The sequence below is a fragment of the Cherax quadricarinatus genome, chromosome 40 (genome assembly GCF_038502225.1).
Source record: "Cherax quadricarinatus isolate ZL_2023a chromosome 40, ASM3850222v1, whole genome shotgun sequence".
NCBI classification, from domain to species: Eukaryota; Metazoa; Arthropoda; class Malacostraca; order Decapoda; family Parastacidae; genus Cherax; species Cherax quadricarinatus.
In genome coordinates, this window is record NC_091331.1 from 2,521,067 (window position 1) to 2,533,566 (window position 12,500).

Genomic DNA, 12,500 nt, shown 5'->3' on the forward strand with positions numbered 1-12,500 from the left:
TATATATGTAATGTGTGTGTGTAGGTCGAGCCGAATAGGCAGAACTTGCGATCTTGGCTCAAATAGCAACGCTCATCTTGCCATATAGGACAAGTGAAAATTTGTGTATGCAATAATTTCGCCAAAATCATTCTGAGCCTAACGAAAAAAAATATATTTCACTATGTTCGTTTAATATTAAATTACTGTAAACAAATCTAAAATATATTTAGTTGGGTTAGGCTAAAATAAATTGTTCTTCTTATAATAAGGATAGGTAAGTTTTCTAAGATTCTTTTGGTGCAAAATTAAAAATTTTTTACATTAACCCTAATGAAAACATATATCTTTAAACCTACAAGAGAAAATTTCAGAAAGGACTCAATTTTAAATGATTTCTTGCTAATTGATAAGTTTTACATATTCGGCACGACATATATGTATGTGTGTATATATATATATATATATATATATATATATATATATATATATATATATATATATATATATATATATATATATATATATATATATATATACATATATGTCCATGGGGAAGTGGAAAAGAATCTTTCCTCCGTAAGCAATGCGTGTCGTTTGAGGCGACTAAAATGCCGGGAGCAATGGGCTAGTAACCCCTTCTCCTGTAGACATTTACTAAAAAAGAGAAGAAGAAAAACTTTATAAAACTGGGATGCTTGAATGTGCGTGGATGTAGTGCAGATGACAAGAAACAGATGATTGCTGATGTTATGAATGAAAAGAAGTTGGATGTCCTGGCCCTAAGCAAAACAAAGCTGAAGGGGGTAGGGGAGTTTCGGTGGGGGGAAATAAATGGGATTAAATCTGGAGTATCTGAGAGAGTTAGAGCAAAGGAAGGGGTAGCAGTAATGTTGAAGGATCAGTTATGGAAGGAGAAAAGAGAATATGAATGTGTAAATTCAAGAATTATGTGGATTAAAGTAAAGGTTGGATGCGAAAAGTGGGTCATAATAAGCGTGTATGTACCTGGAGAAGAGAGGAATGCAGAGGAGAGAGAGAGATTTTGGGAGATTTTAAGTGAATGTATAGGAGCCTTTGAACCAAGTGAGAGAGTAATTGTGGTAGGGGACCTGAATGCTAAAGTAGGAGAAACTTTTAGAGAGGGTGTGGTAGGTAAGTTTGGGGTGCCAGGTGTAAATGATAATGGGAGCCCTTTGATTAAACTTTGTATAGAAAGGGGTTTAGTTATAAGTAATACATATTTTAAGAAAAAGAGGATAAATAAGTATGCAAGATATGATGTTGGGCGAAATGACAGTAGCTTGTTGGATTATGTATTGGTAGATAAAAGACTGTTGAGTAGACTTCAGGATGTACATGTTTATAGAGGGGCCACAGATATATCAGATCACTTTCTAGTTGTAGCTACACTGAGAGTAAAAGGTAGATGGGATACAAGGAGAATAGAAGCATCAGGGAAGAGAGAGGTGAAGGTTTATAAACTAAAAGAGGAGGCAGTTAGGGTAAGATATAAACAGCTATTGGAGGATAGATGGGCTAATGAGAGCATAGGCAATGGGGTCGAAGAGGTATGGGGTAGGTTTAAAAATGTAGTGTTAGAGTGTTCAGCAGAAGTTTGTGGTTACAGGAAAGTGGGTGCAGGAGGGAAGAGGAGCGATTGGTGGAATGATGATGTAAAGAGAGTAGTAAGGGAGAAAAAGTTAGCATATGAGAAGCTTTTACAAAGTAGAAGTGATGCAAGGAGGGAAGAGTATATGGAGAAAAAGAGAGAGGTTAAGAGAGTGTTGAAGCAATGTAAAAAGAGAGCAAATGAGAGAGTGGGTGAGATGTTATCAACAAATTTTGTTGAAAATAAGAAAAAAATTTGGAGTGAGATTAACAAGTTAAGGAAGCCTAAAGAACAAATGGATTTGTCAGTTAAGAATAGGAGAGGAGAGTTATTAAATGGAGAGTTAGAGGTATTGGGAAGATGGAGGGAATATTTTGAGGAATTGTTAAATGTTGATGAAGATAGGGAAGCTGTGATTTCTTGTATAGGGCAAGGAGGAATAACATCTTGTAGGAGTGAGGAAGAGCTAGTTGTGAGTGTGGGGGAAGTTCGTGAGGCAGTAGTTAAAATGAAAGGGGGTAAGGCAGCCGGGATTGATGGGATAAAGATAGAAATGTTAAAAGCAGGTGGGGATATAGTTTTGGAGTGGTTGGTGCAATTATTTAATAAATGTATGGAAGAGGGTAAGGTACCTAGGGATTGGCAGAGAGCATGCATAGTTCCTTTGTATAAAGGCAAAGGGGACAAAAGAGAGTGCAAAAAATATAGGGGGATAAGTCTGTTGAGTATACCTGGTAAAATGTATGGTAGAGTTATTATTGAAAGAATTAAGAGTAAGACGGAGAATAGGATAGCAGATGAACAAGGAGGCTTTAGGAAAGGTAGGGGTGTGTGGACCAGGTGCTTACAATGAAACATATAAGTGAACAGTATTTAGATAAGGCTAAAGAGGTGTTTGTGGCATTTATGGATTTGGAAAAGGCGTATGACAGGGTGGATAGGGGGGGCAATGTGGCAGATGTTGCAGGTGTATGGTGTAGGAGGTAGGTTACTGAAAGCAGTGAAGAGTTTTTACGAGGATGGTGAAGCTCAAGTTAGAGTACATAGGAAAGAGGGAAATTATTTCCCAGTAAAAGTAGGCCTTAGGCAAGGATGTGTGATGTCACCGTGGTTGTTTAATATATTTATAGATGGGGGTTGTAAGAGAAGTAAATGCTAGGGTCTTGGCAAGAGGCGTGGAGTTAAAAGATAAAGAATCACACATAAAGTGGGAGTTGTCACAGTTGCTCTTTGCTGATGACACTGTGCTTTTGGGAGATTCTCAAGAGAAGTTGCAGAGATTGGTGGATGAATTTGGTAGGGTGTGCAAAAGAAGAAAACTAAAAGTGAATACAGGAAAGAGTAAGGTTATGAGGATAACAAAAAGATTAGGTGATGAAAGATTGGATATCAGATTGGAGGGAGAGAGTATGGAGGAGGTGAATGTATTCAGATATTTGGGAGTGGACGTGTCAGCGGATGGGTCTATGAAAGATGAGGTGAATCATAGAATTGATGAGGGGAAAAGGGTGAGTGGTGCACTTAGGAGTCTGTGGAGACAAAGAACTTTGTCCTTGGAGGCAAAGAGGGGAATGTATGAGAGTATAGTTTTACCAACGCTCTTATATGGGTGTGAAGCATGGGTGATGAATGTTGCAGCGAGGAGAAGGCTGGAGGCAGTGGAGATGTCATGTCTGAGGGCAATGTGTGGTGTTAATATAATGCAGAAAATTCGTAGTTTGGAAGTTAGGAGGAGGTGCGGGATTACCAAAACTGTTGTCCAGAGGGCTGAGGAAGGGTTGTTGAGGTGGTTCGGATATGTAGAGTGTATCAGTCTGTAGTGGAAGGAAGGCGGGGTAGGGGTCGGCCTAAGAAAGGTTGGAGGGAGGGGGTAAAGGAGGTTTTGTGTGCGAGGGGCTTGGACTTCCAGCAGGCATGCGTGAGCGTGTTTGATAGGAGTGAATGGAGACAAATGGTTTTTAATACTTGACGTGCTGTTGGAGTGTGAGCAAAGTAACATTTATGAAGGGGTTCAGGGAAACCGGCAGGCCGGACTTGAGTCCTGGAGATGGGAAGTACAGTGCCTGCACTCTGATGGAGGGGTGTTAATGTTGCAGTTTAAAAACTGTAGTGTAAAGCACCCTTCTGGCAAGACAGTGATGGAGTGAATGATGGTGAAAGTTTTTCTTTTTCGGGCCACCCTGCCTTGGTGGGAATCGGCCAGTGTGATAATAATATATATGTGTATATATATATATATATATATATATATATATATATATATATATATATATATATATATATATATATATATATAAAGATATATAAATATAAATATATAAATATATATATATATAAATATAAATATAAATATATATATATATATATATATATATATATATATATATATATATATATATATATATATATATATATATATATATATGTGTGTGTGTGTGTGTGTGTCTGTGTGTACAAGGACACAGGTGTAACTAGTGCGACGTTTTTATTGTAGCAAAGTTTCGCTCTCCAAGAGCTTTGTCAAGCTGCTTGACAAAGCTACTGGAAAGCGAAACATTGGAACAATAAAAATGTCGCACCAGGTGCACATGTGTCTCTACCCAACATTATTACAAACAACTCGTCCAGTGATCGTTGAGTTGTGTGGTCTGGCATGGTGGGTACAGCACTGTGAGATTTGTCCCAAAGTGAGCAGGTTCTAACCTTTTCTGGCCCGAAATATGGTGTATGTGTGTATGCATGCTGCAGTATATAACTTTTTGCATGATGTATCATGTTACTGCATGACCAACTACGTAACGAGGAGCTGTCAACACCACCAGTCCTAAGTCCTCGCGCTGAATGACGTCGTCAGCGTTCAGTAGTTCGTGAGATGTAGTGCAGTGTTGTACACAGTGGAACGAAGAGACACTTGTCGTGGCTGTACTCGCGCCTGTCCTCGCGTCTGTCCTCGCGTCTGTCCTCACGTCTATCCTCACGTCTATCCTCACGTCTATCCTCACGTCTGTCCTCGTGAGTAGTATAAATTGGTCCTGACAAACGTATCATGAGAGGCCGATTTTCACACTGAGGTGTTCAACAAGACTTATTATTTCTGTACGTTCTTCCCTGTCTGCTTTCCTACAATCTGTCACCCAAAAAATAATAATAATAATCATTACTCTTTCCTTTCAAATAAAAAATATTTTCCAATTTTCTCTCCCCCTCCTCAAAAAAAAAAAAAAATCCAAAACACCCCATAAATTTTCCGTTTTCTATATACAGGCAAAAGATTTTGACCTACATTCTTACACCTCATCCTCTTAACCCATACTTGTACACGCTTTCTGATGTTTTCCCCAGTTATTTTTTTCCGCTAGCCACTGGGGCCAGCTGGTCACAATAAGATTCAATCTTATTGTAGCCAGCTGGCCCAGTGGCTAGCGCGTCGGTCTGGAGTCTTGTGACTCTGACCGCGGGTTCTATCTCCACCCGTGGTATGGTTTGTTTGCAATCGTGTCATTACGATTTCGTGAGTCATGACTGGTATTAAGCCCGCCTGATCTGCGTGCGGGTCGTTGGGGTGGTCACCTCCGGAAGTGACTGGGTTTTAAGACTGGCTTTCTTTGGTTTGCTAAATTTAATCTTGGTTTTCAATATATTTTTATTTACAGTTCCATCTCAGATGAACGCTTGGTAGTCCCTCCCCCCCAGGCGCACGCACGCGCTCTCGCGCTCACACACACACACACACACACACACACACACACACACACACACACACACACACACACCTGGTCACTTACAGTGGTAAGATAGTTTACGTAAATCCAATATTCAGTTCTTGTATTTATTGAATTAATTTGTTATCCCACCTTCCCCCACTGCCTGTGCAGTTCCTTCCCGACTCCCTGTGCTGGTACTTCCCGACTCCCTGTGCTGGTACTTCCCGACTCCCTGTGCTGGTACTTCCCGATACCCCACATCATCACTTCCGTTCCCACTGAGAGGCCTTTTCCCCCTTTCCCCTCTCGTCTCTCCCCTCTCCCTCACCCCTCTCCCAGACCCGGAATATAAACACTGTCGTACAAGTTTCCCCTCGCGTGTGTCAAGCAAGTTCCACCTCCGAGCAAGAACAGTAACTAACAGAATCTCTGTGCCAATGCCAGGGAGGCAGTGCCAGGGAGGCAGTGCCAGGGAGGCAGTGCCCACAAGCAAGACTCATTATTCTCATGGCCACTCTTCCCGAAACTCCAGACACGCAAAGAGAGAGAGAGAGAGAAAGACAGAGAATGTGAAAAAAGTAAGGAGTGAAATATTGGTTAGAGATCCCCTTTTCTGGCTCGCTCATTCATCCCGGTGATGGGTCACGTGACCAAACAATCAACATGGCGGTGCCGGAAGTGGCGTCAGTGAGGAAGGGGAGAGGGGAAAAGGGGAGGGGAAGAGAGGGGAGAAGAGCGCCAACACGCAGCGCGGGGGGAAACAATAAAGGCGCCAAACTTGACAACTCTCTTAAGTGCGCGAGCGCAATGCGCTGATAGATGGTGATAGATACCGCCGGTACTTAGCGCATCCTCTCTCTCTCTCTCTCTCTCTCTCTCTCTATTAGAGATTAAAGCAGAGGAGACTTGATGCATTTCTATGGCGATTTTATGCAAATTTGCTCATCGCAGCGAGAAAGCGCAGTTGGTGATGCTACCGGCGGGGGTAGGCTGGTGATTTTTGTCTGCTTATGTCTATAAAATAATTATTTATCCCCTTTCAATTAATTTGTGAAATAGTGATATTTTTTGTTTATCTTCTGTGTGAAGATTAATGCAAACCAGAATAAATTCTGCCTCATTATTTGTTTACGTATCTACTTACCCATCTACCTTTCTACCTGCCTATTAACCTGTCTACCTGGAGCTGGACCCGGGTGTCGCCCTGCCAGCTATCTGCTCCTTGTTGAAAATGGTATAAAATACCAGGCTGAGGGACTGACCCCCTCAGATATTTTTTCTCCAAGGTTGATGGACTGATTACATCATCTTTATATCATTACTACTGCTGCCTCTGTATTTAACTGAAGAAGCCTACTGTGTAGGCGGAACGTTTCGTCAATAATGATTCCAAACTGCTGCACATGTGTCTTAATCTTCTACCTACTCCCTGGCTAGGCCTACTGGTTCACTACTGTAAAACTAACTCGGTTTAGGCTGACTCAAAATATATTTTTTCACCGTATACAGTACTGATATGTTGACAAATAAGACACTGTGCAACATCTGGGTATATTGCAGACACATCTCGCCTGTGCAACAGGCTTCTGTGGTCGAATTAGAAGAATGTTCTACAGGTGAGACTTCGGCAGTTATGATGTCCAATGGTTGCACATGTGTCTTATTATTGACTTAAGAAAGATGCCGGAATATTTGATGAGTGGTCCCCCAGAGCATTGGGTAAATCTCTTCAACTTACTTTATAGACAGTGATGGTGTAACAGGTTTGAATCCCGTGGATCTGATCGTCCTGACTGACTGAGACGTTAGTGTGTGGGATCCAACCCCACTCGTCGGCTCTGGCATAACCAGGTTTCTCAGTACACCAGCCGAACGTCGTAAGCGTTAAATTAAGGAAACGAATGATTTACATGCCGAGTGTATCAACATTCCTGGTGTGAGCGAACCACAATGATAATTCCGCAGTATATCGGCACTTAAATGAAGAGAATCACGAAAAAATAATGTCGGTGATGCTCAGGTGTTGACGGGATGCAGCATCACACAACAGGGAAAGACAAGTCATCCATTGTCGAGTCTCTCTTGAATGTGTTTCTTCCTGAATATAACAGGCGGTTAAGGAAGATAATTGATCAGCACCCACTCCACGTACAAAAAAAAATTAGCAAGGAAGTCCGAGAGACCTACGTGTTAGCTCGCCCCTCCTTTATTAGGCTGATTAAATTAGCCAGACTAATTCCGATACGAAAAATGTGGAAAAGTATTCCCTCGGCAATAGAGTTGGAGACGGGTGAGCATGATGGTGGGTGGAATAGTTGAACATGGGACAGTAGGCCTACTGAACTACTAATTTTTTTGTCGCTTGTACTTGTTTGAAAACAGAATTTACACACACACACACACACACACACACACACACACACACACACACACACACACACACACACACACACACACACACACACACACACACACACACATATATATATATATATATATATATATATATATATATATATATATATATATATATGTCGTGCCGAATAGGCATAACTTGCGATCTTGGCTTAAATAGCAACGCTCATCTTGCCATATAGGACAAGCGAAAATTTGTGTATGCAATAATTTCTCCAAAATCATTCTGAACCTAACTAAAAAAAAATATATTTCACTGTGTTTCTTTATAATTAAATTATTGTAAACAAAACTAAAATATATATAGTTGAGTTAGGCTAAAATAAATTGTTCTTGTTATAATAAGGTTAGGTAAGTTTTCTAAGATTCTTTTGGTGGAAAATTAAAAATTTTTACATTAATATTAATGAAAAAAGATATATCTTTAAACGTATAAGAGAAAATTTTAGAAAAGACTTTATTTTAAATGAGTTCTTGCTAATTGACCAGTTTTACATATTCGGCACGACATATATATATATATATATATATATATATATATATATATATATATATATATATATATATATATATAAACACTGATCTCTGGCTGAAGGAGACTCGAACCTACGAACCTTGGAACAAGGTACGCAGTGCTATACCAAACTCACCACACTGGACCAATACCTTGGAGTCCAGCTTGCGCTAGACTTTGATCCAAGGCAGCCAGCTTTCAGGGAGAAGGCTTACAGCTTTTCATCTCATCCCTTGCATGCATCAGCCTTACTAGAGATTTTAACAATGCAAGGAAAGCTGGCTGCCTTGGATCGAACGTCTAGCGCAAGCTGAACGCCAAGGTATTGGTCCAGTGTGGTGAGTTTGGTAAAGCACTGCGTACCTTGTTCCAAGGTTCGTAGGTTCGAGTCTCCTTCAGCCAGAGATCAGTGTTTGTGTATATTTCGCCTGCTCTCGCGAATTCCTTGTATGTGTATATATATATATATATATATATATAATTGGTCAATTATCAAGAACTCATTTAAAATTAAGTCCTTTCTAAAATTTTCTCTTATACGTTAAAAGATTTATTTTTTTTATTTATGTTAATATAAAAACTAATAATTTGGTACGAAAAGAATCTTAGAAAACTTACCTGACCTTATTATAACAAGAGCAACTTAATCTAGCCTAATCCACCTAAATATATTTTAGATAAGCCTGATGCCGAAGAAGGAAGGAATGATTTCTTGATCCAATGAATGGGATCTGTCCTCCCCTTTTCTTGGATCGAACCTGATTCTCTCCCATTTCCCTCCCTCCCCTTCGAGTGCTGTGTTACGGATGTGTCTAGCTCTATTTCCCCCCCCCCTTCCCCTCAAACTCTCCCTCCCCCTTCCCCTCCCCCTCTCCGATAATGTAATAATCATCCGTGCCTGTTCACGTGTCTGTTCGTATCTGTCTTAAGAAACAGACGTGATTCCTCCCCCCTCCCCCCTCCCCCCCGCGTCCTTACACAGGCCCCCATCAATCTGTTTACAAATTCGATCTGTCTATCTGCGCCTTTCACTGTATCTATCAAGTTGTCTCTCCCCCTACCCCCCCCTTCCATTACTCTCTCTACTGGGAAGACTCTCACGACGATGTTTCTGAGAGAGAGAGAGAGAGAGAGAGAGAGAGAGAGAGAGAGAGAGAGAAAGAGAGAGAGAGAGAATTGGAAAACAGGAGAAAGGAAGAGAGAGGAGTGAGAGCAAGGCAAATAAAAAGAGATAAGGATAAATGATAAACGAAGAAGTGAAAGAAAAAAAGGAATGAATGAGAAAAGGAGGGAGAGAAAGAGAGAGAGAGAGAGAGAGAGAGAGGAAGGAAGATATAAGAGGGAAGATACAGCAAGATATGTACCTTTGATATACCTTTGAAGAGTTTCGAGAGTTTCTCTACTCTCTAAGCCCGGCCATGGGCCAGGCTCGTCTGGTGCTTGCCTGGTCAACCAGGCTGTTGCCGCTGGAGTCCCGCTGTTCCACATATCCATCACAGCCTGGTTGATCTGGCACCTGGTGAAGAGGAGGGAGAGGATGAGAGTGGAAAAAAAAATTACTGAAAAAATGGGATGGAGAAAGAGAGAGAGAGAGAGAGAGAGAGAGAGAGAGAGAGAGAGAGAGAGAGAGAGAGAGAGAGAGAGAGAGAAATAGGGGAGAGAAGAGGGGAAAGATGGGTTTCGTTGACAAATGACGATCACTGCTCTGAGACACTCGGTGACAAATTGTGGTAGGCCACGCTCCACTACCCGTGAGGGAACACCGTAGATGGAGACGGTGGGAGGGTGCACCGGAGATGGAGGGAGACAATGGGAGGGAGACTGTGGGAGGGAGGTAGTGGCAGAAATGGAGGGAAACAATGGGAGGGAAGCAGAGATGGAGGAAGACTTGGGGGGGGGAAAGGAGAGGAAAGGGAGAGGCAGCGGAAGGGAGAAAAGGAGAGGAGAGAGGAGGGTGAACAGCAAGAAAGCAAAAGGAAGGATTCTCAAAGAGAGAGATGGAAAAAGAGAGACAGAGGGAGAAGAAAATGAGGGAGACGGTCAGTAGGAAGGTGGAGAGAGGGAGTAAACGATGGAGGGAACACGATGACGAGGGGAAGTAAGGGAGAATGGACTATTGGGATGTTATGGGAAGGAGGGGGAGATGAATGGGACGAGGAAGAGGGAAGTATAGAGGAATATCTAGAAGCGAGGAAGGGGAGAGAGAATATGGGCAGGCATGAAAGATGGAATATATGGGAGGCAGGGGAAAGGAATATAGGGAGGGAGGGAGAGGAGGGAATATTGAGAAGAGAGGGAATATAGGGAGGGAGGGAGGGAGGGGAGCGAGTGGAAATAGAAGAGGGGCAGGGACTGGATGAGCAATGCTCCCCAGTGATAAGCAGGTGTCGTTAGCAGGTGTCGTTAGCAGGTGTCGCAGCAGGTGTAGGAGCAGGTGTAGTAGCAGGTGGCTTTTATAGCTCTCCTCTCCCTCACTCCAGGAACCTTCTTTCCAGGTTTAACTAGGTCACCATCAAAAATAATAAATATTGCCAGTCTTGATGTCGTATCCTTCCTTACCAGAGTCTCCGTTTATCAGGTTACTCACGCTTGATTCCTGATGTCCTGCCGCTTCCAGGTCGTAAACAAAATTCTATGGATCTCATCGAGTTCTGTATCAAGTTCAACTTTTTCTTCGGTTAAGACATCTGCTAGTAGAAAATATGGAATGGCAATGGGTTTGCCCCTCAGCGCTGTCTTGGCCAACAGTATCTTCGAGCACCTCGAGAAAGACCACGTTAAGAACACCATCCAACGCAACCTAACGTGGCTAAAACATGTCCATATCAAGTCGTCTTCACTGTTCCTAGATACTTTGATCTTCACCACTTTGAGGACGGAACCCAGCAGAACCCACCATCCAGTATACTCTGGAAGAATAGACTAATGATGTTTTCCTCATCAACTCTCAAGCACAGTGTTTACAGAAAACCCATCAATGAAGATGACTTGATAAACTGCTTTTCCACTTCATCCCAAGACTAAACGCGGAGTCATCATAGTTTTTTTTTTTTCGTCCTCCCGTGCCCTCAGGGTTAGTAATCAAGAATTCATTGAAGATAAACAGAAATACATCGTGGATGCCATTACCGCTCTTAAGTTCCTAATACATATCATCCACTCATGCAAAAAGAAAGCCTTACCCAGTTACACTATTCCAAGGAAAATCGCCAGCATTGATCATCGTCCATCGTCTTGTCCTTTCCCCGCAGACATGTTGCTACCACTGTCACCCCCATCTTGCGTAACACGAACACTGTCGTTGTAACTAGCAGAACCACCAAAGACATCACCAGACCTCACAGACACACGAATACCACTGCTTTAGGGCCTTACAGCATTCCGAGTGGAGACAGTGACCCTCAAACTGGCCTGCAGGATGAACAATATGAACAAATACGTTCATCTCGATCTAAAACCCAACATCATGGACTATGGAATAGCATTACAGTTATATCAGGATTAGAAAGACTAGTGCAGGAGTCTGGAAGCACCCGCTGTTCATTTATCTGATACTTTAGGTCTTGCTTGCCGTGGGTTCGGACCCTCACCGATTTTGTGATAGCTCACCAATGCCTGGTGTTATCTTGTACTCCCGTGAACGAGAGATAACTGGGGTGAGTAGACGAAGCAGGTGCCCACAGACATAATAGTCGATATCTGTAAATAAATAACAAAAAGGCACAATACCGTGACTGGAACGATACACAAATAACCCGCACATAAAAGAGAGAAGCTTACGACGACGTTTCGGTCCGACTTGGACCATTGACAAAGTCACACTGAGTCGATATCTGAAAAACTAGCAGTGAAACCAACAGAATGGCACTAGCAGGGAACTCATGAGAATGACAGATTTCACAACTAAACTTCCCTATTATAAACACAAAGCAAAAAATATGATATTCAACAATACATTGATTTGACTGCACCTTCTGGACGTAGTTGGGTTCCCGCACAACACAGCAGACGAGGATAATTTGAAAAAAGTGTAGAGAATACCAACTTAGCCTTTACCATTACTAAGACAGATGTGCTATGATAACACAGCGAACGAAGCGAACTTGTTTTCTCTTAGGCAAGGAGTCTGTAATCCGAACAGAATTAAAAGAGTTCGAATAAATTTCTATTGACTCAGGGGAGAATAAGGGCTACATGACATGCAAGGTTACATACACTGGTAGAAATTACCGGCCGATGTTGACGTACCTGTGATAAACCTGTGACCAGTTTTGAG